This window comes from Rhinopithecus bieti, unplaced genomic scaffold (genome assembly GCF_001698545.2).
Source record: "Rhinopithecus bieti isolate Rb0 unplaced genomic scaffold, ASM169854v2 scaffold_11273, whole genome shotgun sequence".
In the NCBI taxonomy this organism is placed as follows: Eukaryota; Metazoa; Chordata; class Mammalia; order Primates; family Cercopithecidae; genus Rhinopithecus; species Rhinopithecus bieti.
In genome coordinates, this window is record NW_016806694.1 from 639779 (window position 1) to 651979 (window position 12201).

Sequence of the window (12201 nt, forward strand, 5' to 3'; positions counted from 1 at the left end):
ACACGGTGAAACCCCGTCTCTTCCAAAAAATACAAAAAATTAGCCGGGCGAGGTGGCGGGCGCCTGTAGTCCCAGCTACTCGGGAGGCTGAGGCAGGAGAATGGCGTGAACCCGGGAGGCGGAGCTTGCAGTGGGCTGAGATCCAGCCACTGCACTCCAGCCTGGGCGACAGAGTGAGACTCCGTCTCAAAAAAAAAAAAAAAACCCCGAAGTTCTGTTTCAACAGGATTCTTTGGAACGCAAGTGGTAAGACACAACTCAAATCGACGCTGAATAAGGGAAAATCTTGGCTCACTTTATCTGTGAAGTTCAAGGGGTGGATGTGGCTTTAGGCAGGTCTGAAGCCCGTTTCGAATGAAGGTTTTGTGGCTTTGTCTGTCTCTCTCCATTCCTGATCTGCTGCCTCAGTTGGGTCTGATTCTCAGCTGGGGCCTCTCCATAGGGCAGCAGTGGCCCCAGGTGCTATCCTGTCTAGTGACCCTGATGAAAGAGTGTGTCTTGCCCAAGACGCCTGGCAGAAAGGTCCTGGGAGAACCCTGGCCTGGGTTGATCCCACGTTCCCCTGAGATTCCAACACCAAAGCAAAAACGCAAGTGGACTAATCGGTTAGGGCCAAGTCCTGGGTCGTCTGCCTGTGTCTTTGGCCTCAGCTCGCAATGTCTTCTGGGTTCAGTAGACTGCTTTACTCTGGGGACAGAGAGGCTTCGAGAAGCTGAGGCCAGAATGCTTCTTGGCAACTGGCTGGCCTTGCAATATAGCCGTGTCCTTTACTAAAAGAAAGGTTTTCTTTCTTTAAAATCTGGGGGCAGGACTTTTCTCGTGCAAACCATTTCAAAACCGTCCTCTGTCCACTACAGTGTGACAGCAGGGTTAGCATGGTGCTATTTGGAAGATTGCATAAAAGCAAGGAGGACGAGGCCCTCTAGGTGTCGGGGCATTGATTCCAGCTGCCCAGGAATTCCAGGAGCTTCCAGAAAGATGTTTCCTGAGGGTTTGTTGTAATCAATGTATAAAGACATTAAGAATAAGAGTAAATCATTGGCTCACAGGCATGAGTAGACTCATGACTTACGTAAAAATTAAACAATTAAACACATAAAGCGTCACAGGTACGGACGACACATCAGTCCCCACACCCCATGAAGCCAGGGTTTTCCAGCAACTGGGGACTTGCCTACAGCAGAAAATCCCTGAGAGAGTCCTCCTCAATTAGGAGGGCGGAGGAGGAGAGAGGCTAAGAAAAGCGTCACAGGCCCAGAGATTAAGTCCTTCCCATATACCACAAAAGAGAAGCCAATTACAGGAAAATTTCATCCTAATGGCCGCCCTGGTTGAATATTATCACTGCTGACTGCGAGTAACTCAGTATTGTGTGAGTTAAGCTCTCTGCTTCACACAGATGAGAATACCCTCTGCCAATGAGCTGTGGCTTTAGGCTGTGTGATCTGTGCAAATGTATTGTAATTAATTGAGCTTTAAAAATTGACTTTGAATGTCTCAAGTCTTGGAAATGGCTGTTGGCTTGGAAAAAGGCATCTTCTGAGAAGGTGATCGAAGGTACTTAACTGACACGAAGCATCTCTAAATTTATTTTGGAGGGGGTAATTTTATTTTAAAAAAAATCTTGGCCGGGCGCGGTGGCTCAGGCCTGTAATCCCAGCACTTTGGGAGGCCGAGACGGGCGGATCACGAGGTCAGGAGATCGAGACCATCCTGGCTAACACGGTGAAACCCCGTCTCTACTAAAAAATACAAAAAACTAGCCGGGCGACGTGGCGGCGCCTGTAGTCCCAGCTACCCGGGAGGCTGAGACAGAGGAATGGCGTGAACCCGGGAGGCGGAGCTTGCAGTGAGCTGAGATCCGGCCACAGCACTCCAGCCTGGGTGACAGAGCGAGACTCCGTCTCAAAAAAAGAAAAAAAATAAAATAAATAAAGTAAATAAAAAATAAAATAAAATAAAATAAATCTTTGTGTTCAAAAGGGATACAATTTACCATTTTAAAACATATTTTAGTGTTAGAACAAAATAAAGAATGGCTTAGTAAAGTTGGAGTTGAGTGAGAACATCAGTGTGAGTTCACACACTCTAAAAGGGTTTCTGATTCTGTCACCGGAGCACCGGCAGCCCCTGCTTCCCTCATTACCTGTGTGCAGCCTGGACTCAGAGGGAAGCCCAAGGCCCTCGGAGAGAGAGCCCTGGATTTCAACCTCCAATTCTCCATTCCACAAACAGTGGCCAAAAATCCTTGGAAAGTGGCTGCTTCCATGGTGAAAACGGGGAAAATCAAGACGGGTCCAGCACATCTTGTGGTTGCCAGAGAAAGTTTTTCAAAATATGTGAGATCTTGCTAAATAAAACAAGGAACCTCCACTGGCCAAAGTGATGTTTTGCACATCAAAAAGGAAGTGCCCGTAAGAGTCCACTGGAGCACAGGAAGCCTTGAAGAGGTTCCAGTAACCCTACAAGAAAGGAGTCAGTCTCAGCTAAACCCAAGGGAACAATCTCAAATGATATGCAGAAAGAAAGATATCATTAGAGTAAGCTGAAAAAAATCAGTGTTCATGTGCTTTGTTCATTTTAAGACAAAATGTGTTTTTTAAGATGTTGGCAATGCAGAGATGAAGCGCTCCAAGCACTAGGGGAAGCACAAGTGTAGAAAATATTAGCTCAGTGAACCCTCATGAACAATTTTGTAAACCAAACTGCCCTTACCATGGGACCCAGCACTCATGCTCTGTGGCGTTTACCCGGCGCACGTGGATGCTTATAGCAGCTTTTTTCATAATTGCAGAAACGTGGAAGCAACTCAGATGTCTTCAGTAGGTGAATGGGTAAATAAACTGTGGTGCATCCCAATATTGGAATATGATTCAGCACCAAAAAGAAATGAGCTATCAAGCCATGAAAAGATAGGGAGGAAATTTAAATGCACGTTATTTGAGTTAAGGAAGACAGTATGAAAAGGCTACACCTGTATGAGTCCAACTCTGTGACACCCTGGAAAAGGCAAAACTATGGAGACAGTAAAAGATCAGGGATTGCCAAGGGTTGGGTGTTGGGGGAGGGATGAATAGATAGAACATAGAGGATTCTTCAGACAGTGAAACTACTCTGTCTGATACTATAATGGTGGATACACACTATTATACAATCATCCAAACCCGTAGAATGTACAACAGCAAGACTGAACCTCCAACTCCTGGGCTCAAGCGATCCTCTGCCTCAGCCTCCCGAGTACCTGAAACTATTGGTGCACACGACCACACCTGGTTAATTTTTCAAAAATTACTATAAAGGCGGGGTCTCACTGTGTTGCCCAGGATATTATCAAACTCCTGGCCTCAAGCCATCCTCCTGCCTCAACCTCCCAAACTGCTGGGAATGCCACCACCCAGGCTCGCCCCTGGTCCTCAGTTGGCAATATAGTATCACTCTTGGCTCATCAGGTGCAACATCAGTATATCACAGTAATGCAAGAGGTTTACAATGCAGAACATGGGGGCTTGGTGAGGGGACATGAGAATCCTCTGCACATTCTATTCAATTTGTCTCAAAATAAAATATATTCATTAAAGTAAAACTACTAATTTCTTATCAACTCACCTCATAAAATGGACTGATGGGAGACTAAGCCAGTATCCTATTAGCAGACAGAATCAGAAATTAAGAGTGGTCCCATGTCAAAGAGGTTTGCCCAAGCATTGCTGATACAGGACTGAAAAGATGACCGTCCTGGCCGTCTCGATGTCAATGTTAGTAATAGTTATTTTATTATGATGTTGAACTCAACATCTATAATGCCATATTTGTTTCTTCAATTATCACGTTTAACCTGTCACAAGCTTAATAACATATACTCTTTAAAAAGATAGTTTGTGGATCAAGAACTCCCAGTTAAGCCTGGTAGATGAGCTGCATGTGTTTGTTGCTCTCCCTTCAAGAAAACTGTTAAAAGGATAAGAATTGAAAAGATACAAACCCACTTGTCGAAGGGAGAAGAGACCAACAGCAGACATAAGATTTCAGAGGATATTTGGAGAATGGAAAGAGCACAGAGCTGACTTAGAAAAGCTCCCGGGCTGGGCGTGGTGGCTCACGCCAGTAATCCCAGCACTTTGGGAGGCCAAGGCAGGTGGATTGCTGGAGGTCAGGAGTTCGAGACCAGCCTGGCCAACATGGCAAAACCCCATCTCTACTAAACACACACACACACACACACACACACACACACACAAATAGCTGGGCATGGTGGCAGGTGGCAGGTACCTGTAATCTCAGCTACTGGGGAGGCTGAGGCTGGAGAATTGCTTGAGCCCGGGAGGTGGACGTTGCAGTGAGCTGAGATCACGCCACTGCACTCCTACCTGGGTGACAGAGTGAGACTCCATCTCTAAAAAAGAAAAAAAAAAAGAAAAGAAAAGCACTGTGAAGATGGATACATATTTAGATCATGGTGTGAGTTGACCCTCCCTGCAAACTCTTGAGAGGCAGCTGGAATGAGGAGACGTGAGATGGGGCAGGAGCTGCTCAGAAAGTGATGTGGTCACTGGGCCCGTTCCCCATGAGCAACCAAGAGACGTCCCCCCACACACTCTCTCTCTCTCTGGAGACCAAGGGTCATCTTCCAGAGATGCAGCTTCCCAGAGGCTCTAGATGAGGGCACCAGTGCTAAAGCAGGAAGACAAAGCACCTGACCGTGAGGCCTTCTGCCCTGCTCTCAATCAGCTCTTCAGCAAACACGTATCGAGTGCAACTTTGTCCCAGGTACTCTTTTAGGGGATTTGATGGTGAACCAAACAGGCAAAGTCTCTGATCTCGTGGAGCCTGCATCCCAGTAGGGCAGACAGGTAATATTAAAAGTGCTGCTATCCCTGGAAGAAATGAAAATAGACAGCGGGACAGAGAGTGCAGGGCCATCTATTACCGGTAGGAAGTCAGGGAGGCATCTTGGAGGAGGTGAATTGAAAGCAGAGACTTGCACGGGGAGGAGAACTTCCAGGATATGGGGACAAAAATTCTGGCCATCAAAGGCCATGAGACAGGTGCACACTGGGCTTGCTCAAGGAGCAGGGAGGAGGCTCGCTGGTGCCAGGCACACAGTGATCCAGAGGAAAGTAGGAAATGAACAGGGAGAGGCCAGTGGGACCCGGGTCCTGCAGGGTTTTAAGATGATGATGAGAACCTGAGACTGGATTCCAAAGGAGATGGGAAGTCACTGGAGGCGTGTGAACACTCGACGTCCTTTCTAAAAGGATCATTTTGGGAGGAGGGAGATGGTGTGGAAGCAGCCAGACTGGTCAGGAGGCTGCCGCAGAGCACCAGCCTCACCACTGGCAGAGCATTGCACGTCACCACCCGCGCCCAGCAGGAGGGAGGCGCGGTCTCCTTGGGCACCAATGAGCAGCCTTGGGGGAAGGAGCTCCACCCACCTGGCATCAGTTGGAAGGCAACAGAGCCCTGATCTGCACCTGCACAGCACAGCCACCAGCATGCTGGACAGCAAAGACCAACACGCAAAACTTCCAAGTTTAAGCTTCTTGAATTTTTAATGTTCAATTATGAAACGGTTCAAACGTGCCAGTAAAAGAATACTATGACATCTATATCCTCAGCCAGATAAATCAGAAACTGATATTTCGCTTTATTTGCTTCACATCTTTTTGTTTAAAAAAAAATGAATGAGGGAACTAATAAAGAAAAGCATAGCTGTAGCTTAAGTCCTTTCTCTCCCTTTCCTCCCAGGTAAACATTACTGTGAAGTTTGTGTGCATTATACCCACTTTGTGCTTTATTACATATTATTACATCTATAAATAATCTATTCAATTGCTTTGTGTCCTCAAAATGACTTAAATGATATTATACAGTATGCATCTTTTGCATCTTGCTTTATTCACTCAATAAAATATATTCGAGGCTGGGTGCAGTGGCTCATGCCTGTAATCCCAGCACTTTGGGAGGCTGAGGTGGGCGGATCCCTTGAGGTCAGGAGTTTGAGCCTCACCTGGCCAACATGGTGAAACCCTGTCTCTACTAAAAACACAAAAATTAGCTAGGCGTGGTGGCATACTCATGTAATCCCAGCTATTTGGGAGGCTGAGGCAGGAGAATCACTTGAACCTGGGAGGCAGAGGTTGCAGTGAGCCGAGATTGCACCTCTGCATCCCAGCCTGAGCGACAAGAGCAGAACTCCATCTCAAAAAAATAAAATAAACTATATACACACACACACACACACACACACACACACACACACACACACACATATATTTTTGAGATATTTCACTCACATGAGGGATGACTTACTTATTTTAGCTGTTGAAGAGAGTGGCATTAAATGAACCAATCTCACTTTTTAGGCATTCTTCTACTGTAATAACAACATCAAACACTCATATAGCATTTGCAGTATGCCAGGTACTATCTAAGCACTTTATTTGCATTAAGTAGTTAAGTCCACAAAATGAACCTATGATACGTGATCTATTATGATAACCCTTTTAGAGATGAGAAAACCAGCTACAGAGAAGTTAAATACATTGCTCCAGGTCGCACAGCTGGTGAATGGCTGAGCTGGAATTTGAATCAAAGAAGTTTGGCTTCAGAATTGCTTTTTTAATCACTGTACTATGCTGAAAAAGAAGTTATTTCCACTATTTCACCATTATACAGAGTGCTATAGTAAACATCCTTGTGCACATCTTCTTGTGTAACTACAGCGATCTCTCTAAGGCAGACAGCCCTAAGTGGAATTGCTGGTTGTAGGATATGTGCATGCTTGGTGTGGCTGGCTGAGTAATGGCCCCCCAAGATGTCCATGTGGTAATCCCTGCAACTTGTTAATATGCTATTTTAGGTGGGGAAAGAGATCCTACAGGTGTGATTAAGTTAAGGATTTGGGGGTGAGGGGGTTATCCTGGGTTATTTGAGTGGGCACAATGTCATCACAAGAGTCCTTATAGGAGGACAGCAAGAGGGTCGGAGTCACAGGAGATGTGATGTTGAAAAGAGGGGTAAAATGGAGAGAGGGAAACAGAAAGAAATTTGAAGATGTTGCATTGCTGGCTTTGAAGATGGAGGAAGGGGCTATGAGCCAAGGAATACAGGAAGCTTCTAGAAGCTGGAAAAGGGAAGGTAGATTCTCCCCTATAACAACCAGAAGGGGCTGGGCGCAGTGGCTCAAGCCTGTAATCCCAGCACTCTGGGAGGCCGAGATGGGCGGATCACGAGGTCAGGAGATCGAGACCATCCTGGCTAACACGGTGAAACCCCATCTCTACTAAAAAATACAAAAACTAGCTGGGCGCAGTGGTGGGCGCCTGTAGTCCCAGCTACTTGGCAGGCTGAGGCAGGAGAATGGCGTAAACCCGGGAGGCGGAGCTTGCAGTGAGCTGAGATCCAGCCACTGCACTCTAGCCTAAGCAACAGAGCGAGACTCTGTCTCAAAAAAAAAAAAAAACAACCAGAAGGAACACAGTCGTGCTCACTCATCTTGGACTTTGGACCTCCAAAATGTAAGACAATAAATGTGTGTTATTTTAAGCTGCCAAGTTTTTGGTAGCTTGTTACAGTAACAATAGCATACTGATACCTCTGGAGTGTGCAACAAGCAGCTGGGCAGTGGGGTGGACGTGCAGGATGTGTGGAGGTGATTCATCCTCATGCAATGCCTGATGAGATCAATTTAAAGAAGCAGTAGGGGCCGTCTCCACTAAAAATACAAAAATTCGCCAGGCGTGGTGGCTTGTGCCTGTGGTCCCAGCGACTTCGGAGGCTGAGGCAGGAGAAGCACTTGAACCTGGAAGGTAGAGGCTGCAGTGAGCCAAGAGTGCACTACTGCACTGGGCGACAGAGTGAGATTCTATCAAAAAAAAAAAAAGAATTACTCTGGATGCTAAGTAAAGAACAGACCTGAGGGCGGTGCAGAAAAGATGAAGAAGAGTGTCCAAGAGTACCCAAATCTGCACCTCCTGAAGAGCAGTGTGAGAGGTCTGACACTTCTTGGAGAAATTGACTCTCTGAAGTAATGAAGTAATCCAGCTACTCACTAAAGAAAATGCCAGCAAATAACAACAACAAGCCCCACAGACAGATGACCAGTACCCAGAGTTGCCACAGTATTTTATCTAAAATGTACAATTTTAACAAAACTCTAAAACATTCAATTTTAACAAAAAGTTAGGAAACATACAAAGAAAAGGAAATCATGGCTCAGACACCAGAAAAAAAGCAGGCAACAGAAATTGTCTGTTAAAAAACTAAAAGAGGCCTGGCACAATGACTCACACCTGTAATCCCAACACTTTGGGTGGCTGAGGTGGGAGGAGGTCAGGAATTGAAGATCATCCTGGACAACATAGTGTGAGCCTGTCCCTACAAAAATAAAAATATTGGCTGGGCACAGTGGTGCTACAGTCCCAGCTAATCTGGAATCTGAAGTGAGAGTATCACTTGAGTATCACAGAAGTTCAAGGCTGCAGTGAGCTATGATCATAACACTGTTCTCCATCTGGAAGACAGAGAGAGACTCTATCTCAAAAAAAAAAAAAAAAAAAAGCAAAGAACTAGAGAGCCCATGCTGAAATAAGTGGAGTATGATGCCATCGTCATATCAAATAGAGAATATCAATAAAGAGATAGAAAAATTTTTGTAAGAAAAGGAACCAAATGGAAATTCTGGAGTCAAAAAGCACAATAACTGAATTTAAAAATTCACTGGAGAGGCTAACCTGGCAGAAGAAAGAATTAGCAGACTTGAAGATAGGTTGATAGTTTATGTACTCTCAAAACCAAAGAGAAAAAAGAATTAATAATTAGTAATTATTAAAAATAAACAACACTTCAGAGAAATGTGGGAGACCATTAAGCATACCACAAATGTATCAGAAGGAGAGGAAAGAGAGGAGCAGAAATTATATTTGAAGAAGTATTAGCTGAAAACTCCTAAATTAGCCGAAAAACACTAACCTAGACATTGAGCAAGATCAACAAACTCCAAGTTAGACAATTTCAAAGAGATCCACAGACAGACATTTTGTAGTAGAAATGCTGAAAATCAAAGACAAGGAGAAAATCTTGAACACAGCATGAGAAAAGCAACTCAACACTTACAAGGGAGCCCCAATAAGATCAGCAGATGACTCATCACAGAAACGATGGAAGCCAGAAGACAATGGAAAACATATTCAAAGTGCTCAGGGCGGGGGTGGGTGGACTGTCAGCCCAAAATCCTATATCCAGCAAAACTATCTTTCAAAACTGAAGGTAAATAAATAAATAAATAAAAATAAAAATGTTGAAAACCTGAAGGTAAACTAAAGACATTATCAGAGAAATAAAATCTGAAATAATTCATTCTAGCCAACCCACCTTACAAGAAATAATAAAGGAAGTTTTTCAGGCTAAAATAAAGTAACTCTCAGCAGTAATTTAAATCTACAATGTGGTTGAACCTTGGAAACATTATGGTACATGAAAAAAGCCTGTCACAAAAGGTCACATGTTGTATAATGCCATTTGCCTGACACATCCAGAGCATGTAAATCCACAGAGACAGAAAGCATCTGATGGTTGCCAGGCCCTGGGGGAGAGGGAGAGATGGAGACTAATGGCTTAGCAGGCACAGGGCTTCCTTCTGGAATGAAGAAAATGTTATGGAACTAGATAAAAGTGATGGTTGCACAACATTGTGAGTGGACTAAAAGCCACTAAATTGTTCACTTTAAAATTGTTAGTTTGTTATGTGAATTTCACCTCAGTTAAAAAAAAAAAAAGGAATCAAATTTATTTTTAAAAATGTAGAGGCCGGGTGGGGTGGCTCATGCCTGTAATCCCAGCACTTTGGGAGGCCGAGGCAGGTGGATCACTTGAGGTCAGGAGTTCAAGACCAGCCTGGCCAACATGGTGAAACCCCATCTCTAAAAATACAAAAATTAGTTGGGTGTGTTGGCGTGTACCTGTAATCCCAGCTACTCAGGAGGCTGAGGCAGGAGAATCGCTTGAACCCAGGAGGCGGAGGTTGCAGTGAGCCAAGATCATGCTATTACACTCCAGCCTGGGAGACAGAATGAGACTCCATCTCAAAAAACAACAACAAAAAAATTTGTGAAGAACAACAGAGATAAACACAATGAAAAATAACACGGAGGGGAGAAAAGGAGATCCTACATAGAGAGTACAGGTTTTCTAAGAATAATCAAGAAGGAATAAAACATAGTGAATCATGAGAACCAATAAGAAAAAAAACATTTTAACTACAACTTTTCAAAGCTGAAACAGGAGCTGGTTCACAGGTAACAAGCACCTACCACACTCCGGGTAAAATTAATGGGAAAGACCCAGATTTAGACTTTTCTGACACCATTTTACCTTGAAGAATAAAGAGAAAAATTCTACAAGGATGCAGTCATAGAAACACAGGTTATCTACAAAGTAGTAAGAATCAAGGTGGCTTCAGGCTTCTTCATAGCATTGTTTCAAGAGAAATGTCACAGTTAGGTTCAGGGATTTGAAGGACACAGCTAGAGTAGTCATTCATATATTGCTCAGGAAATATATTTCTCAACTATCCTTCTTGAATTATTTGAATATATAGCATGTACATTGTATTTATGAATCATGAATTTGTGCTATAACTGAAAGTCAAAAACTCAAGAATGTGAAGTTTGTAGTAGTAGGTATTGTTAATAAAACTCAAAAGCAATTTAAAATGTAGAGTCTGAAAGAGTAGTTTGCACCTCAAGGTTTAACAATCTCTTTGGGGTGCAGAGAAAAGCTCAGATTTGTAATGTTTGCTGATTTTTGGGGGGCAATCCCTCCCACTATGAATGGTTTCCACTTACCCATGTGATTTGACAAAAATAAAGGTAAATGAATTCTCATCTCAAATCATGTACCAAACATTAATTATATAAACTAATATATCAAATGTAACAAACATCAAAACCTACTACAAAGCTATAGTAATCCAAATAGTGTGGGACTGGCATAAAGACAGACAAATAGACCTATGGAATAGAATAGAGATCCCAGAAATAAACTGTCACAAAAATTGTCAAGTGATTTCAACAAGAGCGTCAAGACCATTCCATGTAGAAAGGACAGTTCTTTTCAACAAATGATGTCGGTAAAACCGGAAATTCACATACAAAACAATGACGTTGGACCCTTACCTAACACCATACACAAAAATTCATTCAAAATGGATCAAAGATCTAAATGTAAGAGCTAAAGCTATACAACTCTTAGAAGAAAATGGGAAAACTTCATGAGATTGGATTTGTCGATGGCTTCTTAGCTATAACATCAATAGCACAGGCAACAAAAGAAAAACATAGACATATTAGACTACATTAAAAATAAAAATTTCCGTGCATGAAAGGACACAACAGAGTGGAAAGGCGACCAACGGAATCAGGGAAAATGTTTACAAAGGCGACCAACGGAATCAGGGAAAATGTTTACAAAGGCGACCAACGGAATCAGGGAAAATGTTTACAAATCATGTATCAGATAAGGGGTTGGTATTCAAAAGAGATAAAGAATTCCTATAACTGAACAACAACAACAAAATGACAATTACAATGATCTGATTAAACAATGGACAAAGGACTTGAATAGACATTTCTCAAGTCATACTAATGACCAACAAGCGTATGAAAAGATGCTCAAAGTCACTAATCATTAGGAAAATGCAAATCAAAATGACAACGAGATACCCCTTCCCGCTTATTAGTATGGCTACTATTTAAAAAAAGAAAATAGGCTCAGTGCGGTGGCTCATGCCTGTAATCCCAGCACTTTGGGAGGCCAAGGCGGGCAGATCACGAGGTCAGGAGACCGAGACCATCCTGTTTTTGGCTATGTCTATAACAATTTAAATAAAACTGAAGGTATGTATTTTACAAAGGGAAACATCTTGGATAAATGAATACGTCATTTTTGTTGGACTGTGACTCTGTCCCTGCCGTGGGGCAGAAGATCTGTTTTTCTCTAACAGCAAGCCATTTATTAACAGAAAAAAACTGAACCCAAAGCCAAAAATACACTTATTTGGGTGTATTTATCCACTTCTCTTTAATATTAAAGAAAAAAATCTATTCATTTATTTGCTTTTAATTAATAAGATGAACACAAATACCTAACAATAACAAGTAAAAGAACATCTTCAGTTCTTTATGATGACTAATTAAAGGAGAA